Here is a 13,749-nt window from a genome sequence, read left to right on the forward strand (position 1 = left end):
TGTTCTTAGTAATGCTTCCTAAGGCCCCCTTGACTTCACACTCCAGAATGTTTGGCTCTAGGTGAGTGAAAGCACCAGACCACACTTATCTGAGTCAGTAAGACCTTTTTTGTGTAGTTCTTCTGTGTATTCTTGCCACCTTCTCTTTTTTGTTGTTTTTAATATTTATTTATTTGACTGCTCTAGGTCTTTAGTTGTGGCATGAAAACTCTTAGTTGTGGCACGTGGGATCTAGTTTTCTGACCAGAGATCGAACTGAGGCCCCCTGCATTGGGAGTTCAAAGTCATAGCTACTGGACCACCAGAGAAGTCCCTTGCCACCTCTTCTTAAATCTCTTCTGCTTCTGTTAGGTCCTTACTGTTTCTGTGCTGTATTATGCCCATCCTTACAAGAAATGTTCCCTTGATATCTCCAATTTTCTTGAAGAGATCTTTAGTCTTTCTCATACTATTATTTTCTTCTGTTTCTTTGCATTTTTCATTTAAGAAGGCCTTCTTATCTCTCCTTGCTATTCTGTGGAACTCTGCATGCAGTTGGGTATATCTTTCCCTTTGTCCCTTGTTTTTTGCTTCTCTTCTTTCCTCAGCTATTTTAAAGCCTCCTCAGACAACCACTTTGCCTTCTTGCAGTTTCTATTTCTTTGGCATAGTTTTGGTCATTGCCTCCTCTGTCTGTAATTCTTTAGGCACTCTGTGTACTAGATCTGATCTCTTGAATCTGTTTGTCACTTCCACTGTATGATCATAAGGGATTTGACTTAGGTCATACCTGAATGGCTTGGTGGTTTTCACAACTTTCTTCAATTTAAGCCTGGATTTTGCAGTAAGGAGTTCATGATCTGGGCCACTGTCAGCTCCTGGTCTTGATTTTACTGACTGTATAGAGCTTCTCTGTCTTCAACTGCAAAGAATATGATCAGGCTGATTTTAGTATTGATCATCTGGTGGTGTCCATGTGTAGCGTCATCTCTTGTCTTATTGGAAAAGGGTGTTTGCTATGACTGGTGTGTTCTTTTGGCAAAACTCTGTTAGCCTTTGCCCTGCTTCATTTTGTACTCCAAGGTCAAACTTGCCTGTTACTCCATATATCTCTTAACTTCCTACTTTTTCATTCCAGTCCCCTGTGATGAAAAGGACATCTTTTTGGGGTGTTAGTTCTAGAAGGTGTTGTAGGTCTTCATAGAATTGGTCAACTTCAGCTTCTCTGGCATCAGTGGTTGGGGCATAGACTTGGATTACTGTGGTATTGAATGGTTTGCCTTGGAAACAAACTGAGATCATTCTGTCATTTTTGAGATTGCACCCAAGTACTGCATTTAGGACTCTCTTGTTGACTATGAGGGCTACTCCATTTCTTCTAAGGGATTCTAGCCCAGCAGTAGATATAATGGTCATCTGAATTACATTCTCTCATTTCTGTCCATCTGAGTTCACTGATGCCTAAGATATTGATATTAATTCTTGCCATCTCCTGCATGAACACATCCTGTGTACCTTGATTCATGAACCTAACCTTCCAGGTTCCAATGCAGTATTGTTCTTTACAGCATCGAACTTTACTTTCACCACCAGACACATCCACAACTGAACATCGTTTCTGCTTTTGCCTAGCAATTTCATTCTTGCTGAATCTATTAGTAATTGCTTGCTGGTCTTCCCCAGTAGTATATTGGACACTTTACAACTGGAGGGGCATGCATCTTATGGTGTCATATTGTTCTGCTTTTTCATACTGTCCATGGGCTTCTCCAGGCAAGAATACTGGAGTGGTTTGCCATTTCCTCCTCCTCTGGACCACATTTTTCCAGAACTCTTCACTATGACCCTTCCTTCTTGGGTGGCCCTCCATGGCATAGTTCATAGCTTCATCGAGTTACACAAGCCCCTTCATCATGACAAGGCTGTTATCCATGAAGGGGTCTTGCCTGCTTACTGTCCCTCAAACACAGTAGGGCTTTTCTGCCTCAGGGCCTTTGCACATGCTATTCTCGCAGCCTTTACTGCTCTTTCTCTGTGTCACCGCATTGCTCTCTCACCTTGCTCAGGTATTTGCCCAAATATCTTCTTAGCAATCCTCCCCTGACTGCCCTGTTTAAAATTGCTGTTTTCCTTTCCCCTTTACCCTGGACACTCAATATCCCCCTTTCCTGCTTTATTTTTCTATATACTGCACCTCTATGTAATTTTCTAGATATTTATTTATTTCTAAATATTTTCTGCCCCTTATTCTCAACCAGAAAGTTCTGTGAGGCATGGATTTGGTTTTGTTCACTGTTACATTCTGTGGAACCTAAGTAGGACCTGTTACATAGTAACCATTCCATAAAAATATCTTGAATGGAGCTGTTCAAGATTGGAGATGACTCATGCTAGGTCAGTCAGTCCCAGTCAGAGCTTATTCTGGGCCTTTTGTGTGAATTCCTGAGAGGAGACATTTCCTTGTTCACCCTGGACTCAGTGTCAGATAATCCAGAGGCTGGGGATTCTCTTGTCATCTGACTACTGCATGGTATCACACGGGCTCTGAGTGGCCTACAGTGGAAGCTTTTTGCCCCAGATATTTACTGCTCTTCCTAGGTGGGATTTTTATACCATTGCCCCACGGATAGGTTTGACCAAGTGACTTATTTTCAGCAGTTGGATGTGGGCACAAGTGATGTGCCTCACTTCCCAGCAGAGGTGTGAAGGGCCAGCTTGTGGGGTGCTGCTTTGATATTTCCCCTTTGTTATGAGTATAACAATGACACTCCAGTACTCTTGTCTGGAAAATCCCATGGATGGAGGAGCCTGGTAGGCCACAGTCCATGGGATTGCTGAGGGTCGGACACGACTGAGCGACTTTACTTTCACTTTTCACTTTCATGCATTGGAGAAGGAAATGGCAACCCACTCCAGTGCTCTTGCCTGGAGAATCCCAGGGACGGAGGAGCCTGGTGGGCTGCCATCTATGGGGTCGCACAGAGTCGGACAGGACTGAAGTGACTTAGCAGCAGTAGCATGAGTATAGCAATGCCCCAGAGAGAGGTTGGCCCAAGTCTTAGAGGAAAGATCATGTTACTGAACTGCCGCCAGCCTGCACAAAACAGGAGTGAAAAATAAACCTTGAGAAGTGTAAACTACTGAGATTTAGGGTATAACATCATCTAAGCTGATTCAACACTTCTCCTAGTTTAAGAACAAAATATTTATTAAAGGATATTTGGTGGCCCAGAGGCTCTCCGAGAAGGCTGGCTTTGGAGACTCTAAAGCCAGGAATTATGTCTGAATATCATTGCAAGGCTGTACCAGCAGAGATACCTGCCCACGGCTACCCCTTTTGAATACAGACTTAGAAACTCAAGCCAGTGATGGGGCCCAGAGTCTCTGGTACTGCTGTCTCTGCAAACTAACTTTGGCAGATGATGGCTTTCATAATCCCTTGACTCCTTCTGTTGCTCTCTTCTAAATTGAGGTCTCTGGCAGAGCCTAGGTTACACACCTGTGCTCCTGCTATGAAAGAGGTTGGGAGAGCAAATTTCTTGTTTCTCCTCAAGGATTCAAATGTGGAGAATTACTGAAACATAGGGAGGATGTTGAGAAGTTAATGTGGGTGATCGCAAGGTCTGAGAGACACCAGTTTGAAGCCTGAGAATAGAGCCAACAGTGAGGAATTGGAGGTGAGAAACAGAGTGACTTGGTACTATCATTTAAGGCCTTGACCAAGTCAGGCCTTAGATCTCCTCATTGACTCGTCAGCTGTCAGAAGGGTGCATTTCCAGTTTTGCTGAGGCCAGCAGGAGTTGGCCTTACTGACTCTTGCAACAGGAGTCCTGATGACTCATGTCTAGAATGGATGGGCATCACCACAGTGGGCTGGCAGTGCCTTCTTGGCTCACTTGGAAGTTTTGTTGCCCTTGGTTCTGAGGAAATGAGGACAGAGGCTGATGGTCATGGGAATGGCTGCTCTGACAGCTCAGGATTTTGGTTTTCTGGCCTGGAAAGCCATCAGTTCTCAGATGCAGCAGGCCACTTGTCCCCACTGATTACAGTAACCAGGATGGGTGAGGCTACAGAGTGGCCAACACATCTACAGCAGATACTGCTGGTTGCTTATTCAATATTCATTCTTCTTTTTGTCAGTAATAAAAATAATCATTTTTAGAATGCTTGCTATGTATTAGAGACTGTTCAGACTCTTTACTCATATTAACTCATTTAATCCTCCCAAGAATCCTGTGAGAAAGGTACTGTTACTATGGTTAGTTTACAGATGAGAAAACTGAGTCACAGAATAATTACATAACTAAGTCACAAAGCTAAGTAAATAAAGGAGTAGGGTTTTACACCCAGGCCATCTGGCTCCATTATCTGTATTTAACCTCTACACCACACTTCCTGATTTTGTTTGACTCAGGAATGTGTCCAACTAGGATTGATTTCCTGGGCTCCCTTACAGTTAGAAGAGCCTGTGTGACGTAATTCTGGCCAATGACTTGTATAGAAGTAGGTGGGCTTCCAAAACCATTTCTTTAAAAGGAGGTCGACTCAGTTGGTATGCCCCATTTTGCCCTTAGCTTCACTTTCTCCTCAGAATGCACATAAAATGTTGGAGGGAGAGCAGCCATTTTGTGATCATGAGCTGACAATTGTGAAGAAGAAAGCTACATTGCTCAGCAGAAAGAAGGAAGATACCTGGGTCCCAGCCCCAAATTTACTACTTCCAGACTCTCGATTACACTTAAAAAATAAAATTACTAATTTTTAATGCTGCTATTTAGTGAGGGTTTCAGTTATATGAAGGAAAACACAATCCCCACTGATGCAGTATTTCCACATTTCTCTCCTATACCATTTTGACAGTGTGTTTAATCTGCCCACCAGTTACTGAGGGACCGCTCCTCAGTGTCTCAGTTCCTTTGTTTATTGTCGCATACCTGCAGTATGTCTACGAGTTCAGTGTTTTTGTTTGTTTGGAGTTTGTTTTTTTTTAAAGTGTACGACATGGCCCCATCTCAAGGAGTTTAGAGAACATTAATTAACCCAAAGGACTAATTTGTTTCAAGATGTTAATGGATGATAATGGCTTGATATGTTTTTCCTAACTTTGGATGTTACTGAATTTTTTTATTATTGACTTTTAGACTCTGTCTCTTCTCTCTTAAAGAGAAGGCAGGAGGCGGGGCAGGGTGATATGCAAAAGCCTATCTATTAGGAAAGATGGCTTTGTGGGGTATTCCTCTCGACAACAGCTATATGTCATCTACAAAATCACCTGCAGTCACATTCAGTGAGCTTAGACTTGATAGATAGCCACTCAAGAGAGAAACAGATCAACTGAAAATACTTTGTCTCCCCCTCCCTTACTTCAACGATTCAGGATGCCTCCAGTTTCTAAAGTCACTCCCCTGGGACTGTGTAACTGAGCACAGAGCAGTTTGGCTACTCCCCAAATTGGCTACTCCTATGGAACCCTGCTTAAAAGGAAGTGACTGATAGTGGCACCCAGCCAATGCTAATTGGTGACAGAAATGACATTTCCCTCTGATTCTCCCAAACTTACTGTCTTTAGATTTCTAAGTAGATTCAACTGTGCACACAATGGGACTTGCCTATAAGCTTTCTTCATAGTTTGATGGGAAGATTTCAAGAGTGGTGGAGGTGTTAAATTAAGATCATCTTAGTGTTTTTGTTAGTGATTTTAAGTGTTTGTGACTTTTTGGGATACAATTAGGGTATAGTCTGAAGACTATATATAATGATAAAACCAAAACCAATTAGTAGGTTGTTTAACACAGTTAGAGGCTGTCTGCAGGCTACCAGCTTTCCTTTGCTAAATCTTGTTAAAATGCAGTGGGTTCTATTTTGTGCAGAATGAGCAGGCTGCCATGACAACTGTCTGTGAATATTATTTCAATATTAGTCATAGGTTTCCAGTGTTTGCCTCTGGATCCAGCGTTCATTCTAAAACCCAGATGCACATCTATTCTTAAAGGCGTTCTCCTGGACGTGTTTACAAAAAACAAAAACAAAACAATTTCAATTCGCTGTTAATTTTTTTTTTTTCTCTTTTTGAAGAGAAATTTGAAAGAATTCACACAATTGAAAATTGTACATTTTATTGCTGTTCTTTTCTTTGGAAAAGGTGAGTTGGATATGAATTTTTATTGTGCTTGACTGTAGATTTGATTAAGTAGATTAAATAGGAGCCTGGAGATTACTCATATTGCCTGTCTTTAGTTACATGCCCACCTGAACCCTCCCTTTTGCTGGGAGAAGAGGATGTGTGAGCTGCCTAGGCCTGTGTTGTGTGCCTAGCCCTGGGCAGTCATTGTTGCTTGGCAAGTGGGCTCATGCTGATTGAATTAAGCCAGTTCAATCTCACACTTAGAGTGGAGGGTGGTGTCAATCCCATGCAAACCACAGGGCTTAGTATAGGGACAGAGTTGAGCTCAGAAAGGAAAACTAGGGTACTATTGTAAGGGATCAAGAGGCAATATTTGTCGGCCACCTGGTTAGGCAACAGAATGATGGGCAAATAATATTATTTATTGAATACTAACTATAAGCCAGGCACTACTCAAAACTGCTTTACAAGTGTATTGTTTAGAGAATGTGTTTGGCTGCATGTGATGAGGTAAGTGAAATAACAGGGACTTAATGCAGAGGGATTGGCTTTTACCTCAGGTGACATTAAGTCAGGAAAGAAGCCACTTCACATAATTTGTGTCCCAGGCTCTCCTTCAGCCTTTCTGCATTATCATTCTCAGCATTAGCCTCTTGTCCTAATGCACTCAAAAGGGCTGCTTTTCCTCTAGGCATTATGTCATGGTTCCAGACACAGTGGGGGAAGGATAAAAGCAAAGGGCTTCTGACAGCTAAGTCTTATCTCTTTTTTTTTAATCAGAAAAATGGCTTTTCTGGGAGCCTCAACCACTAGATTTCTCCTTATATCTCATTGGCCAGAACAGAGCCCCTAACCACTGGGGATCCTAGAAAATGAAGTTTTGGTGGCTGGGCCCATTGCCATCAAAAGCAAAATTAGGGCTTTATTGGTATGGAAGAAAAGGAGAATAGATACTGGCTAGGCAACTATCTGTGGCTGCCACAATGTGTATGAACCCATGTATTCCTTATATCAACTCAGTGTGAGCAGTGCTATTACTATCTCAGTTTATAAGAAGCAGACACAGAGGTTGTGTAATTTTCCCAAGCTCAGACACAACTATTAGGTGGTGGCTGTAGAAAATGACCCCAAGCAATCTGACTGTGAAACTGAAGTGTCTGATGCTCCTAAGCACATCCTGACCCACAGACCAGGCCACATTTCTCCTCCAGGATGTGTATCCACTCAGGAAATGTAGGCCTCGCCTAGAAATGGTAGCTAATATCTGTTTAGCACTTTATAGTTTATGAAGGATTTTCCACTTAGATTTTTCCATTTAAATATTATCCCCATTTTTAAAATGAGAAGGCACTCGGAGAAGTAATAAACGTTTCCTAAGGTACCCGGCTTGTATTAATAAGTGACAGAGCTGATATTCCCTTGAAATTGCGAGAATTTACTCCTGGTCCCCTTTCCTAACCCTCCTGTTCTTCCATGCACAGAGACTTTTTTAATTTTTAAAAATGACAGTACTTTCTCCAGACCCTATATTAACTTTATAGCCTTCTTAGGAAAAACAGTGTAGACAAATCTTGAATCTGCCACCAGCTCGTTTACCTAGTATCCGTTTCACATAACCACATCAGCAGGAGCATGGCATAGGAGGCAGACATACCGGTTTAGTGGTGAGAAACAGAGGCCTAAGTGGGGAGGTTATTTGTATCTCATGTAATATAAAATCCAGAGCTTCATTCGAAATGTATGTTCATTACAAATAGCTCTTATCTCCCTGTTAAAGTAAGAGAGTCATTAAACATGTAGAATTTTCCTGTTCTTAGTTACATCAGGTTAATTTGAATACATATCCTTAAAACTGTTTTGTAAATCAGACTTATGAAATAAGAATAACAATCCACCTCACTAGGGCAAATTAGTGAGGTTTTAGTACATTACTGATACATCAATTTGCTTATGATTGTTATTTCTTTCATTCTTTCCAAATATTTGAAATCTTTATGGCATTGTTTCATTTATACATCACAACATTCTCATGTTCTTCTGATACTGAGTTGACCGTGAAAATCACAAAAGCATTGTAGAATATATTTGACTTTAAAAGCTGTGGAAGAGTGGGTTGAAAAAGAAATAGAGATTAAAAAAAAATACAGTGTTACAGAGTAGTGCCTCTCAAAGTATGCTTCACCATCCCTTGGGAATTCATTAGCACTCCAGACTCATGAGCCAACTCCAGACCTACTGAATCAGAACTTCTAGGGGCTGGGCCCAGGCATCTGGGTTTTAACAGGGTCCCCAGGTTGTCTATAAGCACATCAAAGTTTGAGAAGCACTATTTTAGAGAGTTTTATGTAAATGAATAACTTTTGCCCTTTGGGGGATATTAGTGAAAATACTAACTTCAGCTTTAGTAAACTAAAGACTTATTAAACCCTAGTTTTTCCTTTGAAAGTCCCTAAATCATAGAGTCCACTTATATACTCCAGGGTCTAGAACAGTGTCTGGCATACAGTAGGGGCTCAACAAATATTTGTTGGATGAATATATGAATAAAACCAAGACAAGAGTAAGTATTCTTAAACAAAATTCTCTAAAAACCTTTCCAAAGTCTTCACCATAAACTTGTAGTCATCTGAGGCAATACTAACAAATGTTTTGTACAGAAAGCCATGGGTATTTCCTAGGCCTTGCTTTAGCTAATAGTTTCGACATTCCTCCAAGAAACCAACTGTTCTTTGTTCTCTATGTTCATGAAAACAAACACGGTTGACAGGGAGGTAATGGTTGGCGAAAAGTAAGCTTGGAGAACGTGGAAGCTACCTTCTCAGTAAGCAGGAAGTGGTTCTCTCATCCAGGTTGTGTTGTTCACATTCCATTGGCAGGTACAGTCATACCTGCATTCATCATTATGGAGTTGCCAAGGCAACCTATTAAAGAGTCATTCTAGAATCTCCATCTGGAAAATTCCAGGTGAGGCTGAGGACTCCTCTTCAAGTAAGATCTGTAAGCGTGATGATGGATTGTGTCCTGAGTCTGCAGGTCAGGCTAAAAGATTCAGCAACCAACAACGTGAAAATCTAGGAGTTTTACTTTCCTTCAACCTGTGTGGAACTGGTAAAACTTAGAGGGAAGGATAAGAACTCTTAAAGGAGCAGATAAATTGAATGAAATCTGGGTAGACATGGAACCATATGTTCTTCCTGTTGTTTGGCCAGATCTAGTAGAGTTAATGTTTTATGTATTGAGTTTGTCATACTTTAGTGTATGTAGTATTGAAGGTGTCTTTATTAGGGTAGAGTTGGATCACTGATGTAATGGGACGAGTACTGGCCACCAAGTCTTAAGACGATGATGTTGGGAGGCTACTTAACCTCTCTGGGCCTGACTTCCTCTCTCAGAAAATAAAGGGCCTTTCTGAACAAGTCCAGAGGACCAGAGTATCTTACCACATCACAGCCTGGTGCAGGGCTCTGGGACATGACCCTTGTGATGATCTTGTAAGGGGACTCCGCTGTCTGGCCTAGATCAGTTTTGCCCAATTCCCCGTGCTTTGACATGAGAGGGGATAGTATAAATGTATATTCTTTGTTTCACTTTTGTCTTGGAATGATGGACTATAGCTCCTGCTGAAGGAAAAAAAAAAAGTAAGGAATTACCATTGCTCTGCCATTGACTCATGCTAGATGTCAACAGAGACACAATAACAAGCTGAAAGAACAGATTGTGGCGATATTTAAAAATATCCACAACTCTCTAAATAAGAAGCAGTTCTGATAAGGCTATTTGGAATTCATGTGAAACGCCAAACACCCATAATTCTGAAAATCTGAATTGTACATTTTGCCAAGGTTATTTACTTCTGTGCATTAATTATAGATAAAGGTATATTAGATTCCATGATAATATGTTTCTCCCTTGGTTTACAGATATCCCTCTCTCCTGAGCCTTTTCCTTTCCAGATTGTTCTGTTTTTAGTCTCCTTTTTTTATCCCTCCTCCTCATTCCCTTTAAATGTCTCTGTTCCTAGGCATCTGATTTTGCCCCTGTTGCCTCTAACTTTACAAGTGCTCCCTCTGATCACTTTAGCTGTTACCGATAACCTGATAACCTCTTTAATCAGAATCTGCAGACCTGATTTATTTTCTGGGCTTTAAAAAGAGCCTCTGCTGCCTATGGGACATTTTAACTTGTTAGGGTGTCACTCACTAGACTGTAAATGACCAGAGGGCAGGGACCATGTGTGTTTTGTCCATCGTTGTACCCCCAGGGTGCAGTGCAGTGCCCAGCACCTGGTAGATACCCAGTGAGCATTGGTGAAGATGTGATGGATCCATCTAGTATTTCAGACTAGAAACTTTGGAATCCTTATCGATGCCTCTATCCCCCTTACTCCCTATACCCAGTCTGGGACCAGTGGGTTTATTTCCTAAAGGGCTTTCACAATTGGCCTCTCCTCTCCATTTGCACTGCTACTGCTTTAATTAAGCCCTTATCCTTGATCTCTTGGATCATTGCAGGTGCTTCCTCATTGGTCTTCCTCTGGCTGGCATTTCACCAGGTCATTGCCATGTGACCCGCAGAGTCATCTTCCTAAAGTGTGAATCTAATGAGATTACTCTTAGGCTCCTCTTCACTTAATCAGAGTTTGCAATCTGGCAGCCTCACACTGGAGTCTGTACAGTGTTCTGAGAAAGTGAGAATCACTGCTGCATTTCATTGATTCTGAGAGACACATTTTTTCACATTTTAGCACCACTGAAATTGGGATGTGCCTTAAAATCAATGGTGTGTCACAGTTTGATGAGTTGCTTTTTTGTTTCCTATTGGTACATAAAATAATGATATGCCTTGTAATCGATGGCATCTTAAGTTTGTAGAGGTATACTCATACTGGCATTTAAAAATACAGAGATTTTACATAAAAGTATGTTCAGCTTCTTTTGAAAAATTACAGTGGGTAATGTTGGGTTGGGATTTTTGGACAACTGCTGCCTCATTTAGATAGACACTCTCTACAATGTCCCATCATCTCCACCCAGGCTGCTTTATTCATTTCTGTTATGTATTCCAGCCCATGTCAGCATTTGAAATTGCAGTCTCTGACTGACAGATAAAAGTATGAATTGTTTGCTGTGATTTATGAGAACAGTCACAGTTGGCACCAGTCTACCTCCTCAGGTTCACATCCCCATCTTCTGCTGTTATACATTCTACCCACCCCAGTCTCAGGAAATATAACTCAAATGTAGTGTGCTCCCAATTTCCCTGGAGTGCCGTTCTCTACCTTGTATGCTCTAGGAAATGTCTCCTGACTTGTCCTGGCAGGGCTCGTATCCTTCTGGGCTGTGGTAGTACATGGCATATCTTTGTACCTGATCTTGGGTGGCCTCAGCCTGTAGTGGCTTGAAGCAGGATTTTGGTTCCTGGCCAGAGACTGAGGCCAGTTACAGATGGTGAAAGCGCTGAATCCCAGCCACTAGACCAGTGGTCAGTGACAAGGCCCTGGCTCTTCGGCTCTGCAGAATTCACACGAAAATGGAAAGTAGTGAAACAAGTCAAGTGTTCATTAGGAGGAAACGGGTACGGTACGTGTGGATAGACACATGGGCAGACTCAGAGAGAGTTGTGCCCTCCTGGTGGTTTGAATCACTTAAAAAAAATTATTTATTTATTTTACTTTTGGCTGCACTCGGTCTTTGTTGCTGCTGGCAGGGTTTGTCCAGTTGCGGCAAGTGGTGGCTACTGTGTAGTTCTAGTGCGCAGGCTTCTCATTGTGGTGGCTTCTCTTGTTGCAGAGCACGGCCTCTAGGCATGCAGGCTTAGTAGTTGTGGTGCATGGGCTCAGTTGCCCCGAAACATGTGGGATCTTCCCAGACCAGGGATTGAACTGGTGTCCCTTGCATTGCAAGGTGGATTTCTTAACCATTGGACCACCAGGGAAGCCCCTTGAATCACTTTTGTGGGGCATTCCCTCCAGGTTTCCTTTGGCCACTCATTTTGATTTGTCTGGTTCTGAGTCCGTATTTGGCATATCTCAGAATCCTCTCCTGTGTGCATGCTCATCTCTTTGCCAAGGTGAACGCTGGTGAAGAGGCTTATGGGAAGTTGACATCACTTACTGTGAGGTGATGTCCCCTCCCTTTTCTACCTCCAAGGAGCCTTTCTGCGCATGTGTAGTCAGGGAGGTCTCCTTGACTTTGAGAAGTAGGAATATGTGGTCTTTTATCTCTTATCTGGGTAGGGCCCAACCTCCTCCATCATTCCGCTTTTATGCAGTTTCTGTCCATTGCAGAGAAACTGTTCAGCCTGGGGCATGTCTGTCTCCTGCCTCATACCTACACCTTCTGTCTTAAAATTATCTGTGGATGGCCCATGTCCCTCGTTACACTATGAATCTGGTAGGGAAATGAATCAGAATGTATTCATTTTTTATATCTGCCCCCTCATAGCTGGAACTTGCTCAGTAAGTATCTGTTAGATAAAGGATGGATGGGTTGCAATTTTCTCACTGGGGTCTCTGATTATGAGTTTTGTCCATGGATAGCTAAAAGTGAAGTCCAGTGGAAGGACAAGTGTATTCCTTGGTGCTCATAGTTTACAGTGGCAGGCACTGCTTCTGGCATTGCTTTAGGAAGACCCTTGGCAGTCACAGTCAGCCCATGCGGACTTTAATGTCTGCAGACCCAAAGGCACTAAGGCACAAAGGGCAGCTCTGAAGTTTTATAAAAATTTATTTTTAAATTAGTGTACAGTAAAACCGACTTGTACAGTTCTGTGAATTTTAACACTTGGGTAGGTTAGTGTCACACCATAATCAGGATACAGAACATCACCTCCAAAACTCCTTGCTCTTCCTTTGTAGTCACATTCTCCCTTACCCCATAAACCTTGGCAGCCATTAGTCAGCTCTCCATTACTACAGTTTTGTCTTTTTGAGAATGTCATGTAAGTGTACTCAACGTTTTAAGCCTGACTTTTTTCAGCATAATGCCTTTGAGATTCATCCAGGCTGTCTTTATCAGTAGTTTGTTCCTTTTTATTGGTAAGTAATATTCCATTGTATGGCTGTCCTGCAGTTTGTATATCTGTTTACCCACTGAAGGACATTCGGGCTGTTTTAAGTATTTGACCATATGAACTTGAGTACAGGTTTCTATATGAATATAAACTTTCATTCCTTTAGAGTAAATATCCAGGGGGTAGGGTTACTATGTCATATGGCAAGTACATATTCAACTGTATGAGAGACTATCAAACTATTTTGCAGAGTGGCTGCACTATTTTGTATTCCCACCAGCAAAGTATAAGAGTTCTAGTTGCTCCATATCCTAGCCAGTGCTGGGTATTATTAGAGTTTTAAAAAAATCTAATAGGTGTTCAGTGTTAGCTCACTGTGCTTTTGATATGAATTTAAGCTTCCTTGAATCCAGGCTGTGGAAATTGGAGGGAAAAAAATGGTTAACTCACCACCAGTGTGGCAGTACTTCAAACTCTTATCTTCTCAATATGCCTTCTGCTGTTTACTTTCCAAACTCTTTGTGGTACTTATTTATTGCTGTAATAACAAAATCTAGAGGCTTAAAATGCACATTTATGATCTCACAGCTTTTTTGGGTCATGAATCCAGGTGCAGTTTACATGGGCCCTCTATT

General features: G+C 41.8%; 1 protein-coding gene across 6 annotated transcripts in view; it reads left to right on the top strand.

The window, feature by feature from the left end:
• PPEF1 (protein phosphatase with EF-hand domain 1) overlaps positions 1–13,749 on the top strand; it is a 157,448-nt gene that overhangs the window by 11,436 nt on the left and 132,263 nt on the right. The window contains exon 1 of one of the 6 annotated variants that reach the window (XM_027534409.1): positions 5,965–6,121. The exons of the other annotated variants lie outside the window; for them this stretch is intronic. The gene's annotated coding sequence lies outside the window, so the exon portion shown is untranslated. Of the gene's footprint in view, positions 1–5,964; positions 6,122–13,749 lie in introns of those variants that run through there. 6 annotated transcript variants of the gene reach the window in all.

The sequence above is a fragment of the Bos indicus x Bos taurus genome, chromosome X (assembly GCF_003369695.1).
Source record: "Bos indicus x Bos taurus breed Angus x Brahman F1 hybrid chromosome X, Bos_hybrid_MaternalHap_v2.0, whole genome shotgun sequence".
NCBI classification, from domain to species: domain Eukaryota; kingdom Metazoa; phylum Chordata; class Mammalia; order Artiodactyla; family Bovidae; genus Bos; species Bos indicus x Bos taurus.